Below are 13650 nucleotides of genomic sequence, written 5' to 3'. Positions count from 1 at the left end.
GTTTTATCTTGCTAAACTGTATTGTAAAGGATGGATTAGATGATGGGTTTCAACGTTGGTTGTTCAAAATTTCAGTTCAGACCATATCCAATGCATGTTCGGATTCGTTTGGTGGTACATTTGGTAATGGATCGTCTGCATTTAGACTTCGGCACAAGGCATATACGTCGGACAAAGCATGGGGCCCGATTGTGAATTCTTTTCATAATTGGCCCAATGAACGGCCCAATGTGCGAAATGAGCCTCAAATCCATTCGAGTTTCCAACTTGAGCCCACAAAACTCTAACTCTCTCTCTCTCTCTCTCTCTCCCCCTCCTTATCTTGTATTAAATTAAATCTCATAATTTGAAGAACTTTGGTGGTTAACGGTGAAAGGAGTTGATAGGGCAAATTACCGATTCTATAGATCATGAAGGTAGAGTATCTAAGTAACACAAATAAAGAATTTGAGCGCCTAATTCAACTATCTACATAAGTCAATTCAAAAAGATAAAAAATTAGATACGTCCCGAAATTCTTGATGTCCAACTCTAGAATTACCACTAGTCCGCTGACATGCATGACCAATGCAAATTAATTCTCGTTCTCTCTCTTTTCAGCCACGCCTTGCCCGCTTGATGCATCCCGAGTCGATCCTTATGTCTGAAGGATGTGTCGGGTCTCCATCCATGGTCGCGTTTAATCCAGTTTTTATCTGGTTTTCATGCTTTGCTGTCTGCGTCCGTTTCCTTTCTCTAGAGTCACGCCTCCCAAGACTGACTATTCGCGCCCACTTGACAATTTGCTGGACTTCCTCGCGACGACTGCGACAATTGTACGGTTCATTTGAAGGGTTTTTCCATCTTTGAATAATAATACTAAGAATATATGAAAACAAAAGGTCGCGAAATGTGTAAAAACGACTTCTGAGTTTAATTATGCCATTCGAATTTCCAAAATGAACACAATTGAGGGATGATCAATCAATTCCCTTACGCTGTGTTCCTTTCCGACAATCTCATTTTGTTCCCTTTTCCCTTATCCCGTGTTTCCTTCCGACGATTTCGGTTGGGAGCACAGGGAAAGGGAATCGATCGATCATCCTTCGGTTGTAGTGAGATTATTAGATGACGAGCATGGTCAGTTCAAGTCACATGTCAAAAATCACAATGATCGCCAAGTTTTAGAATTTATGGTGCACTTAATCCTATTTATATTTGGAGTGTATTTTATTTTCATAAATTTTATTTTTTTTAACCAAATGTTGTAGACTATTGTGGCAATTTAACAAGAAACAGTGACCTGTTATGAAATTGAATAAGAGAATAAAGAAAATTGAATGAAATTGAGTATTTCGGGAAAATTAATAAAAGAAATCTTAAATTTATTGTACGGATGTCAATTTTAGTCATAATATTTTTAATTTAGTCAATATAGTCATAAATCTTTTGTCAATTTGCCAATTTAAATGGTAGAGAATTATTGATGTGATGACCGATCGTCCTACATTGCACGATCGGCGTTGATATGAACAATTTTTCATTTTTATAAAAAATTCTGAAATTTTTAACTTATTTATGTTTTTTCATTGCAGCCGAGAGAGGGAAAAATTATCCCTCGGTCGATTATCCAGCATTTTACGCAAGGTAAGGGAATCAATCGGTCATCCCTCCTTTGTGCTGAGATTATTAGGCAACGGGACCAACGGTGGGTGGCAGCCCTGGCGGGTCATCGGCAAAGGCGAGAAAAGAAAAAAGAGAGATTGGGAGAAAGAAAATCTAAAGGAGGGATTTCCTTCCTAGGAAACGAAGCGAGAGCGATTCGGAGTAATTAGTTTGTCGAGGTTCATAATTCAATTGGATTGCATGCTTAGCTTCAATTAGTAATTGCATCTTCTTCTTTTTTTTTTTAATACAACTGTACTTCATCTTAGCATTCCACATTTGTGTTCACTTCAGCACGTTTGTCTTGCAGCACATAGTAGTATTTTTTTTCTTTTTTTCAGAGATCACCTTTTGATACCTTTCGGATAATAAGGTAAAAATAGTCATGTTCAATTCTTCTAATGCACTTGAATTTTACATTTATGTTTAACACATCGGTGGGTTGGATTCCTTATTGATTGTACTTTCTGTTTACCACTTATGAGGTTCCTATCTTAAGGCATAAATCAAAGCCCTGTTTAATTTTGCGTGATATGGCACCGAATATGGTGACCTACATGTGCCAAGTTGAAAGCACGAAAAGTTGGAATTGCTTTCAAAGTTTTTGGCCTCAAACGCCAGAACTACGACAGAAACCGATCATGACCGATGGAATATTCTCTACTTTCTTGCGTACACAATCGCGAATGGCCTCATAATTCACCATCAAGGACTTGACGTCCTCCTGCGTCACAACGGAAGATGGACTTTTGGGCCTTTGTTTCAAGTTATATTGACGGATAGTTTAATAACTCTCATTTTTGTTTGGCTAATGAAATAATTAAACCTCGCCTGGGAATTTTGTCTTTGGCTTTTCACTGACAACGCATGATATTTTAAGAAGTTCACTATTCGATTCAAATTGATTTTCTAGCTCAATAAAATTTCCTCCATATTGGATGATTGTAATTAGTAAGAAAAAAAAATCCACAAATGCCTAAAAGCGGCTTTGAAGTCTAATTTGGAGGTTTCGAAAATTTCGTTGCCCAAAAATAAATTAAAATTCGCAAATGCATAAAAGCATTTGAGGTTGTTCCAGGAAAACGGTGAGTGGTCCCCAGTCTGATGCTGACAGTTGCCAATTTCCTATACAGGAAACATGATCTCTTCCCGTTGACTTTTGCATGTGTTCTATTTTTCGCCGTGAAAGTCATAAATCGATGCTGTAGCAGGTTTCGATTAACCCACATTGATTCGTCGACGTTCCCCTCCAGAATTACCACCAGCACCGATCTTGACCGATGTGGATTGATTCTCTAGCTTGATAGATTTTCCTCCAAATACGACGATATTTTTACATTTAGAATGCCTCATATTTTGATTTAATAGTTTGTCTTATTATCTCCTTCCGCTTCATGTTTAACAACCGGTGAATGAATTTACGGCTGCAGTGGCATAGACGAAAAGAAAAGGTGGTAGCACACAAGACAATACAAAAGAAAATCCCGATGCGTTGAATTCGATAACGAAACTCATGGGAAAATGTTTTGTGGAAAGACCATGAACAAAGACGACTGTGACGCTGACTTTAAATTCTTTTTTAATTATCACTCATGCGATGCAAAGCTGCGGTTTCTTTCTATTATTGCCGTACGGAGCTTTTTCCTTAAAACAGGCGGCGAGACAAGTAGTGACTGGGAGAAAAGAAGAGTTGTCAAGGTCACCACGCATGACACGCACAGGAAACTTCCGTTCTCTTCTTGTCTTCTATTAAATTAAATCTCGTAATTGGAAGAACACTGTGGTGGATGTGCGGTCTTCATCCATGCCATTACTTGTCGTGCGCGTGCGGCCAATGGATAATGTAATCTCACTTGATTTATAATGGAAATTTTTACTGCTCACTCCGTGGACATAAGTCATATTGATTGAATCACGTGAATCTGGTGTTCGATTTATTTTCTTATTTAGTTCAATTTTAACGTTCGATTGTTTGTTTCCGTTATAACGAGATTCAAGATACAAATCGAAATGAGATGCTGAAGATGAAAAAGCTCAAGGATCGGCAATCGATGAGTCATGACGCACACGCGAAATTTGGTCAACAATAGAAGGTCCAAGGTCCAAAACTCTTGATCAACCCTTCTTGGGATTATGATTAGAAGTTGTTGGATATATCATTAATATAGTCCAAAATAATATATTCACATACAAGCATAATAGGTAAAAACACGGTTATTTAGGTACATATGATCCAGAGTCCAATAACTTGTATGTAAAAATTTTAGGGTTGAACGTTTCAAACTTTACGTCTCTTGGTGTAATACTTCAAGCAATCGTTTCTTCTTTCTCAAACTCATAACCTTGAACAGAAGTCACCGTCTATAATTTAGGATAATTTATTTGCATAATTTGTGTGGAAAAAAAAATAAAGGAAAGAAAAGTAGGAGGATCAAGCGGAAAGAGTCAAAGAGGGATCGAAGAGGCTGGCGAGCAGGAAGGAAATGAAGAAACGTGACTCGTGGAGGATCCTCCAAAATAGGAAACGAAGCAAAGATTGACTGGGAGAAGAAGATAAGCACGCGAAAGATTGACTGGTAGAAGAAGATAAGCACGCGAAGAGGATCTGCTGGATTGTACGTTCATGTCTTAAGACATCCGTAAAGCTTAGATTTCTCATTGATTCTACTTTCCATTTACTTCTGACGGGTTCCCCACCCCAGGACATGAAAAAGAGGCCTTGTTTAATTTTGCTTGATTGGTGTGATTTGATCTTTTATTTGAGCGAACGTCTATGCACGAATGCTAGATATATGTTTTAAGAATAATAAAATGAAAAAGATTGCATAAAAAAAAAAAAAAAAGGTACCAAAAGTAGGTGTTAGACGGTCAGACCTACGTAGTGTAATCAAGGCCCAGGTTAGAAAAGGTGATTTCCAAAACAGGAAATGATACAGCGGTTGGGACGGGGAAGATCGAACCAAGAACAAGACTCGTATTGGCCTTTGCTTGTTCAGTACTCCCCCCATGAATGTTAGTAATTCTCCGTATCCACCTTGCGCACGCAATCACGAACGGCCACGTACTCCAAGATCAAGGACTTGCATTGAGCGTTTACGAAAATTCTATGCTAGATACATTATATATTTTTTGGAGAAGATTAAGAGAGATTGGTACTTTTCTTTTATTTTTGCGGCGCATAATTAGTTTCTATTTTCGGTGAGATGCCGGTTGCCCTTTCCATCTAAAATGGAATGTGCTGTTGTCTTAGCAACATTACTAGATTAAAATAACCGTACGGTTATACTAGCCATGTCTAATGACAAATAAGAGAGCCGGACCAAATTTTTTTATTCTCTGGGGCTCAGTTCAAACGATCTAATTAGGCTCGCAACACGCTTGCTTGAGTTCGTTGGCTCCCATCCACTGCAATTTATATGAGCTTGATGAAAAAAGCTCCTAATATTTATACGTGATTCAACTAAAAATTTTATTTGGGGTTGTGATCGATTGCTAATTTTCTATGTAACAAATGTCTAAATGAATTGTCAAAATTTATGTATCAACATTTGACGATCAATAGCTATGCTCACTCTTTCCCTTTTGACACGGCACTATATATTTGGTTCCCTCTCTTTCTCTAACCTTGTGTTGTATTGAATTGTATTATTTAAAACGATTTCTTTACCTGTAGTTGCCACATCGGGTACTAATGCTAAACCATATCATTAAAGGAAGGGTATCTAATTAACACATCAGAAAGATTAAGCACTTAATTTGACGATCTATAGGGGTCAAGTTGAGAGGACAAAAAGTCAGAATCACCTTAAAATTGTCGATGCCCAGGTCCGGAATTATCATCAACACCGACCTTGATCGATGGAATATTCTCCAAATCTTTTGATTTCTGGAGCACACAATAATGAATGGCCTCGTACTTCACTAACGAGGACTCGATGTCCTCCTCCATCCTTTGCAACGTAGGATGGACCTTGGAAAATATTTTCGAGATTTATCGATGGAGAACTTGATAAACCTCATTCTTTCTTCGGCCAATGAAATGATTGAAGCTCGCTCAGAACGTGGGAATTTACCCTTTGGCTTTCCACTGACCACACTCTATATTTTAAGAAGTTTACAGTCCGAAAAAAAATTAATTTTCCAGCTCAATAAATTTTCTCTAAATCGGATGACTATTTTGCCCTTGAAATGCAACATAATGCTAATATATTAATTTTTCTCCATGTCTCCTTCAGCTTTGTCTTTAATAGCTAGTGAGTTTAAAACATTGGAAATTTATGACTACGGTGGCATAATCGAAAAGAAAAAAAATAGTAGCAGCTGAATACTAAGAAAATAAAAAGAAAAAAATCTCGATAGTGAAGAACTTCATAGATCTCATTCCTCTTTGGCCAATGAAATGATCGAACCTCGCTCACAGACACATGACATTTCGAGAATTTTACTTACTATTTTAGAATTAATTCTCTAGGTTGACAAGTTTTTCTCTAATTCGGATGTTTTTTTTTTCAATCCTAGAAATGTGACATATTTGTGATTTATAAGGTTGTCCCAATATCTACCTGTAGCTATGTTGTTAGTACCCAGCGGATTTAAAACAATAAGAAAAGAACACGAATTAGTGACCACCGAGAAAAGAAAAGAAAAGAAAAGAAAAGGAAAGGAAAGGAGTAGAAAGAAAAAGGTAATTTGCACATTCTTTTGAATCCCTTCTAGGAATGGCGTGCCTTCATCGTCCTCCTGGACGGGGCGCACGTTAGCTTGGCATCGGACCCTCTGATCTTCGGGCGGAGTGTTCGAGGAGGCCTGAATATTCCCCAACCATTTATAAGCCTCCATCAAGAACACTTCACGTCACCTGCAATTCACTCTCTCTCTCTCTCCCTCTCTCCCTCTCTTCCCCTCAAGCAAAAGCTTCCATCGGATCACCTGCAACTCTCACACACCCCCACCCCGCCTCCAGACTCCTTTTAACGCGCGCCCCCACACACATTCTGAAGACAATGATCCCCGAGCTGCAGAAGCGGCGCGTGGCGTTCTCGAAGAGGTACCCGACCCTCTTCAAGAAGGCCGAGGAACTCGCCATACGCACCGGCTCTGACCTCTTCCTCGGAGTCCGATCCTCCACAGGCAGAACCTTCTACCGCAGCTATCAGACGGGGAAGCTGATTGCTTCCAACATTGATCCTCGCACGGGCAAGGTTAATTCGTAAACGGGTCTTGGTCCGAAAGAGTGGGAAGAGGGCTTGGTCAAGCAAGAGTTCGATGCGTACGTGGCCAAGGAGGATTTACAGTCCGTAATCGCGAACTACGAGGCCCGTCTCGCTTATGCGCGCGAGAGGCTGGGGAATTGGGAGAACAATCCGTCGGTTAAGGCCGGTGATTCTGGAGTTAAAGTGGATCGCGAAACTGAGGAAATGGCCGACGAGGGGATCGGTTCCATTTTAAAGAGTTCCGGCCATGTTGATAGCAAGAGTTTCTGGACTTCACTACTCAAACGGACCGCCGGCAGTCCATCCGACCCCAGGAGCTCCGGTCTTGATGATGGTGAGTTCAATCCAGATGCCTTTCTTAATCTCTCTGAAAATTCCATCGGCGATGGTGACCGCCCGGAAAACTCGGCCTTCGGCGGAGGATATAATCCGGACGACTTTGCTGGACTTGGAGACTTGGACATCCCTCTAGATATAGGTTACTTTTGAGTACGCGTCAGGTCTTGTGAAAGCAGACTTGCATGGAATTCACTTAGAGACGGCACCGTTTTTGTCAGAGAAGTAGCACTTTTGTCCGCTTTTTGTTTCCCCCTTTTTGTCTGGAAGGGAGTCTCCCTCTCTTGCATAGCTCTCACCGCCACCTCCCCACTGTCGTCGGGAAGGGCCGGTTGCCCAGCGACCCCAGCCGACCCTCCACTATCGTTGGCCCTTCTTGACGAGGAGGAGGAGGAGGCGGCAATGAGGGCTGAGCCTCAACAGAGTGCTTCCTCCCTATTTATTTATTTACTATTTTTAATATATGTAACATCATTTAATTAATTTTTATACTAAAATTTAAATCCGCGCCAAAACGACATCGTTTTTGCGTTTCTTTGCTAAGTCAGCTTTAAAACGAGCTTGGTAGGCGAACAAAAATAATAAAAAATTACCAAGTAATATTTTCAGCGAGATTCGCGGATGTGGCACTTAAGTGTCTCACTTAAAAAAAATGGCACCTAAGTGTCATTTTTCTAATTTTTGGCATTTAAGTGTTCTATCGTGTCAAGTTTTGGCATTTAGACTGTACTTTTTAGAGAAAAAGTATCGGATGTCGGACATACTTAGGGTGTGCATGACAAAATTTTGGAACAAAATTGATTTCTAGCTAGAAATGAATTTCTTAATTTCTATTTCAAAAATTGAGAAGTTAAAAATTTTAGCTTCTAATTTCTTCTTCAAACCAATTTCTGAAATAGAAATCTGTTCGAAATAAAAAAATCAAATTGAGTTATCAAACGGATTTCTATTCCAAACATGTTACGGGAATAAAGAAATAAAGAAATAGAGAAGTAGAAATTTTATAATGCGCAACCCTAGTGTAATTGAGTCATCGTAGTCATGAATCTCTAGTTTGCAAGAACAACATAGGCTTCACCCCTAATCGGTCCATAATTGATTAGTGGTGATTCCCGAAATAAAAATAAAATCGAATAATTAATTGAGAAACACAATTGCAATTGATAGGGCTTAAGAGAGCTCGTGCTAGGTGGAAGGGACATTTCGCAAAGACGAAACATTTGCAGCCACTTGACAATTTGTCAAACATCCTTGGGATGATGGCAACAATTGTATAGTTCATTCGAAGGTTTTTCCATTAATTTTTGAAGAGAGTAAAAAGAAAAAAAAATCGTAAAAATAAATGTGGGCAAATGGATCGACATTTTTTAAAAAAATCTCGAATGAAAATTTTTGTGAATCCACCAAGCTCAACGATGGACGTCATAATGGAAAGGTGATGTCGGGTTATTAATGAAATACGACAGTCGATAGCCATGCTCTCTCTCCTCCTCCTGGCATGTTGCTATTTGTTTTCCTCGTTTTTTTTCCTAATCTCTTGTTAAATTGAATTTAATAATTTAAAGCAATTTCTTTACTTTTCATTGCCACATCGGGTGTTAATAGTAAAATTAATCATCAAAGGCAGAGTATCTAATTAACACAAATAAAAGTCCGAGCAACCTAATTTCATGATGTACATGGATCAAATTGGAAGGACAAAAATCTGAATTGCCCCAAAATTTTCGGCTTCCTACTCCATAATGACGACCAACACCACCCATGACCAATGTAATATTCCCTAATTTCTTGTGGCACGTAATCGTGGATGGCAGCGTAGATCATGAGCCAGGAGTCGAAGACCTCGGTCGCGATGGAAAATGGACCCTGGGCCTTTTTGTCTCGATGTTTCTCTCAGCTTTGTCTATAATAGTGAATTTAAAATAATGGAAATTTATGACTTCAGTGGCATAAACGAAAAATACTAACGCCTGAATATTAGAAAATACAAAAGATAAAGAAATTGTTGTAAAATATTGCGTTGCGAAAATATTATAGAGAGAATAAAGAGATTGAGAAGAGTTTGTAGGTAAACATCAAAGATAATAGAGAAAGCCAGACACCAAATATTGTAAAGAAAGTCAGAGGAGAAATTTTTTTTTCAGCATATCACAGTATGTTTATGACAAAAACTAAGCTTCTATTTATAAGAAAATAATGATGTACTTATTATTAATACATTGGAGAGGGAGATGAACATTCATTATATAGAGAGATATACTTAGAATGTATAATACAAAAATACTATAATAAGTACATTAGATAAGATGAATACAATAAATATTTATTTATGTATTTCATTCATTAATGTATTTTATAACAGAAATGAAGAGAAATCCCGAAATGATTTGCAAAAAGGGACTCTGACCGTTTGGTTTGGACAGGGCAGGCCTTTGCTAATGGAATGCAGGCCTTTGCTAATGGAATGCTCAAAGATAATCAAAGGAATTAAAAGAATAAAAAAAAAAAAATTGCTCAATGCGAGTTAAGATCACCTTGGTACTTTTCTAACGCTAACACCGAAATAAAATTCATTAAGCCAAAGCCAAAATAATAAAATAATAATAGAAAATTTGTTCAATGCTACTTAAAATTACCCTGAGCCTTCTCAACCCCATCCCCGAAATAATAATTTACTGGGCAAACCCCAATAGAATAAAATAATAACAAAAAATTTGCCTAATTAAGATCATTGTCGTCCTTCTCTAATACAATACATATATATATATATATATATATATATATATATATATATGTTTTGTTTTTGATGACCTAGGAAAATCCGTAAACCGACCTTTACCAATAAAAAAAAAAATCCGTAAGCCGATAGTCGGCGAGCAAACCCCGAGGTTCACGGAGGAACTCACCACCCCCGTGAAACGGGTAAGTCCACCTGCAACGTGCTGGGGATTCGAACTTCTTTCCTTCGTGAGGGGGAGAAAGCCTGAAACCAGTAGCGCCACTCAGTGCAGTGGTAAAGTACCGAAATATTTATCATGCAAAACCCCTAGGATAGGTTTATAATAAAAAATTCTTTGTACCTAAACATGGGAAAAGTTGTCTTGTCCGGTTTATAATTTAACATAACCCATGACATAATATAAAAGTCCACACTAACGCCATAAATTTTCCTCCAAATTGGATGATGCCGCACTTTGAAATGCGACATATTTGTGATGTGATGGTTTGTCTCAATATTTCCTTCAGCTTTATGTCCAATGCCTAGTGAAAGAACAAGAAATTTATAAGTAGAGAGGTATTGATGAAAAGAAAAGCAAAGAAAAGGACGGTAACACGTGAATGCTAAAAAATATTTAAAAAAACGAAATGCGTTAAAATTTCCTTGTTTAGCCAGCATTGATCTTGGACAGGTCTTATGAATTTGGTCTAATGCCACGTAAGAGCGGCTTTGAAGTTGGATTGGTTGCGTTCGAAATTTCCATCTCCCTCTGTGTGTGGATTAATTCAACATCAGGTTTCCCACCGGTAACGAGCATGGTCAATGTTATGACCCAAAGAAGTCAACATCAAGATTACTATTTTCGTTACAGAAAAGAATCAGGCCAAAGGCCAAACATCAATTCAACTGAAGCACTCCGCAGAAACTAGGCCGCTTGCTGCTGCAATATTATATTGCAGCAATATTCCAGCACGCTTTCCAGATGCACTCTGCATCCGCAAGAAAGCGACCCGCTTCGGACAAGCGCAATATTATATTGTGCTGGAATGTTGTTGCAATATAATATTGCAATATTGCAGCAGCAAGCGGCCTACTTTGTGCGGAGTGCATCAGTTGCAATATTCAACTGATGTTGATGTTTGGCCTATAAATACAGACACTTACCACGTTCTTTTCAACATCACGAAACATCAAATTCGAAGTACAATTTTTCTAAATCACTCCATGCTATTCTCACTTCATACTACAAACCTCTTCACTCTCTTCCTCAATCTCTCTCTCTAAGAAACTCAAGAAGCATGCAAACTCGTTCCTCACCTTCTCTCCGTCCAAGAAAACCAAGAAACCCGCAGACTCGTTTAGGCGTGCACCCCCACACGCACTCTCTCTCTCTCTCCACGTAGAAGACCTTTGCAAACTCCACCAATGGTTCGGCGCCGGCGAAAAGAAATTGCCAAGATCGACGACCCGATCAAGCGGCGCGTAACGTTCTCGAACAGGCGGGAGGGCCTCTTCAAGAAGGCCTCCGTTCTCTGCGAACTTACTGGCGCTCGCACCGCTGTCATTGTCTTCTCCACCACGGACAAGCTCTACTCTTTTGGCGACCCCTCAGTTGAAGAGATAATCTTCGACTATCTCCGTTGCCATGGCGATGTGATGCCACCAACGAGTGTAAGAGAGTGGGTGGACTGGGTTGAGAAAAAGTGCGATTCTTGCGTGACGGAGGCAGACTTCTTGTCCCAGATCATGAAATACGAGGCCATTCTTAATTGTGTGCGCAAGAAGTTGAAGGATTTGGAGAACAACCCATCGGTTAAGGCTGATGCTGGTGATGATTCTGGAGTTCGAGTTGGTCGTGATTACGAAGTTTTGTATGACGACGAGATCAGTTCGCTTTTAGAGAGTTTCGAAGCTCCTTGTCCTTCACTTTTGACTCATTTTGAGAATTGTGCCCGCAATGGTGATCGTGACAGTTTCTCGACTTCACCGGTCAACTTGGCCGCCGGCAGTGAAAGTTTGGAATTAAAGTCCACCCCCACGTGCTTTGATCTTGACGACTGGGGGTTCAATCCTGACGACTTTCTTAATCTCTCTGAGGACTTCGTCCGTGACGGTTTCTTGACTTCGCCGGAGAACTTGGCGGTGGACGGTGGAAGCTCAGTAGAGGAGCCCATGCGCTCCGATCTTGAGAGTTAGGTCTATAATCCCGATGTCTTTGTTACAATTGAAGATTTGAATGTCTCCCTCGTGATATAGATATAAGTATATATATTATTTCTTGTCATGCAGAATAGTATAGGATAGTCTCCTATTCTAGTCCTCTTCGCATTGATGTCGCTACTTATTATCCCTTATGTTTAGTTGAATTTTATAAGTTTTAAAATGATTTCTTCACTTTCTGAATTATAACAGATCATTGATTCTACGGTGGTGTATTTAACTAACACAAATAAAAAGTTGAAAAATACCTAATTTGTTGGAACTTGCCAGTTCCGACAGTCTGACCCGGCCGCCGGCGGTGGAGGTTCGGGAGTGGAGTCTGCCCCCCACGTGCTCCGGTCTTGTCGGCTGTGGGCGTATTCCCGGCGACTTTCTTTGTCTCTTCGAGTGCTGCGTCGGCGTCGGCGACCGCGATCGCGACCACGATGGGATCTTGTCTTCGCCGGAGAACTCGGCCGCCGGCGGTGGAAGCGCGGGAGTGGAGTTCGTGCATGGGTATAATCCTGATAACTTTCTGACACTTGAAGATTTGGGTGTCTCTATGTGATGGATATATATGGATTATCTGTTTTTCTTGTTAAACTGTATTGTAAAGGAGGGATTAGACAATGGGTTTCAAACGCTGGCTGTTCAATTTTCCAGTTTAGATCATATCCAATACATGTTCGGTTCTGTTTAATGGCGACGTTGGTAATGTATCCTCTGCACTTTCTTTTTGTTTGTGATGTCTGGGGGCTTTCATTACCGAACCAATGAAGAGAGACGGAAAGATGTTGTAAAAGGATGTGCTGGGGTGAGAGAGGCTCGAACTCTCGACCTCAGGATAACTCAGAAGCTATGAGACCTACGCGCTAGCCAACTGCGCCACCACCCCGGTTGAGACGGCTCCGTTTGTCGCTGTCTCGTTACCAAAAATTGCTATGAGCTAAGCGTCCGTTTTCATATCTGTGTTATTTCTGCCTTTTGACATTGGAATGCCATGTTTATGTTTGAGGGTAAGCCAATTCAGAGAAGAGAGTTGTATCTGTCCAAGGAAATGTTCAATTTGCTAATTACGAAAAAGGAAATTTGCAACCTTGAATAGGTCTGGAACACGAATTTACCATTTGCCATTCAATTTGACTGTGTTTGTCACTGTCTTACAGTTTTATGAACCGACATTTTAACATGACACCACACTCCAAATACTCAAATTCTTGTGCTAACATGAACGAATACCCAAGCTGATTCAGCCTCTTCCAAAAATTAAAAGATTCTCATCCTCTTTGATCCCCTCTCAAATTGCAGACACTAACTCCGCAAATTGTTCTTCTCCCACAACAACTAATAGATGCAGAAATGAGGGAAGAAGAAGAAGCAGAAGAAATTCAAATACATTCACTTTAAGAACAGAGTTTCCAAGAATCAGCCAACCCAAACCCCACCTGCAGACACACCATCGAGTTGATTTCTTTGTATGCCTCCCTCTCTCACTCAATCATAGTTGCCACCTTGAGATGATAACTCATTCAGAACAAG

The 13650-nt window shown here is 39.8% G+C and overlaps 1 non-coding gene across 1 annotated transcript; it reads right to left on the bottom strand.

The window, feature by feature from the left end:
• Positions 1 to 12921: 12921 nt before the first annotated feature.
• Positions 12922 to 13006, bottom strand: TRNAM-CAU. Its single transcript is given in 2 exon segments — positions 12922 to 12957; positions 12969 to 13006. It is a non-coding gene; the product is annotated as a tRNA-Met (tRNA).
• Positions 13007 to 13650: the final 644 nt, after the last annotated feature.

Source organism: Eucalyptus grandis, chromosome 9 (genome assembly GCF_016545825.1).
Source record: "Eucalyptus grandis isolate ANBG69807.140 chromosome 9, ASM1654582v1, whole genome shotgun sequence".
In the NCBI taxonomy this organism is placed as follows: Eukaryota; Viridiplantae; Streptophyta; class Magnoliopsida; order Myrtales; family Myrtaceae; genus Eucalyptus; species Eucalyptus grandis.
The sequence above is the reverse complement of the archived record's forward strand: the minus strand, read 5'-3'. Positions and strand labels throughout refer to the sequence as shown.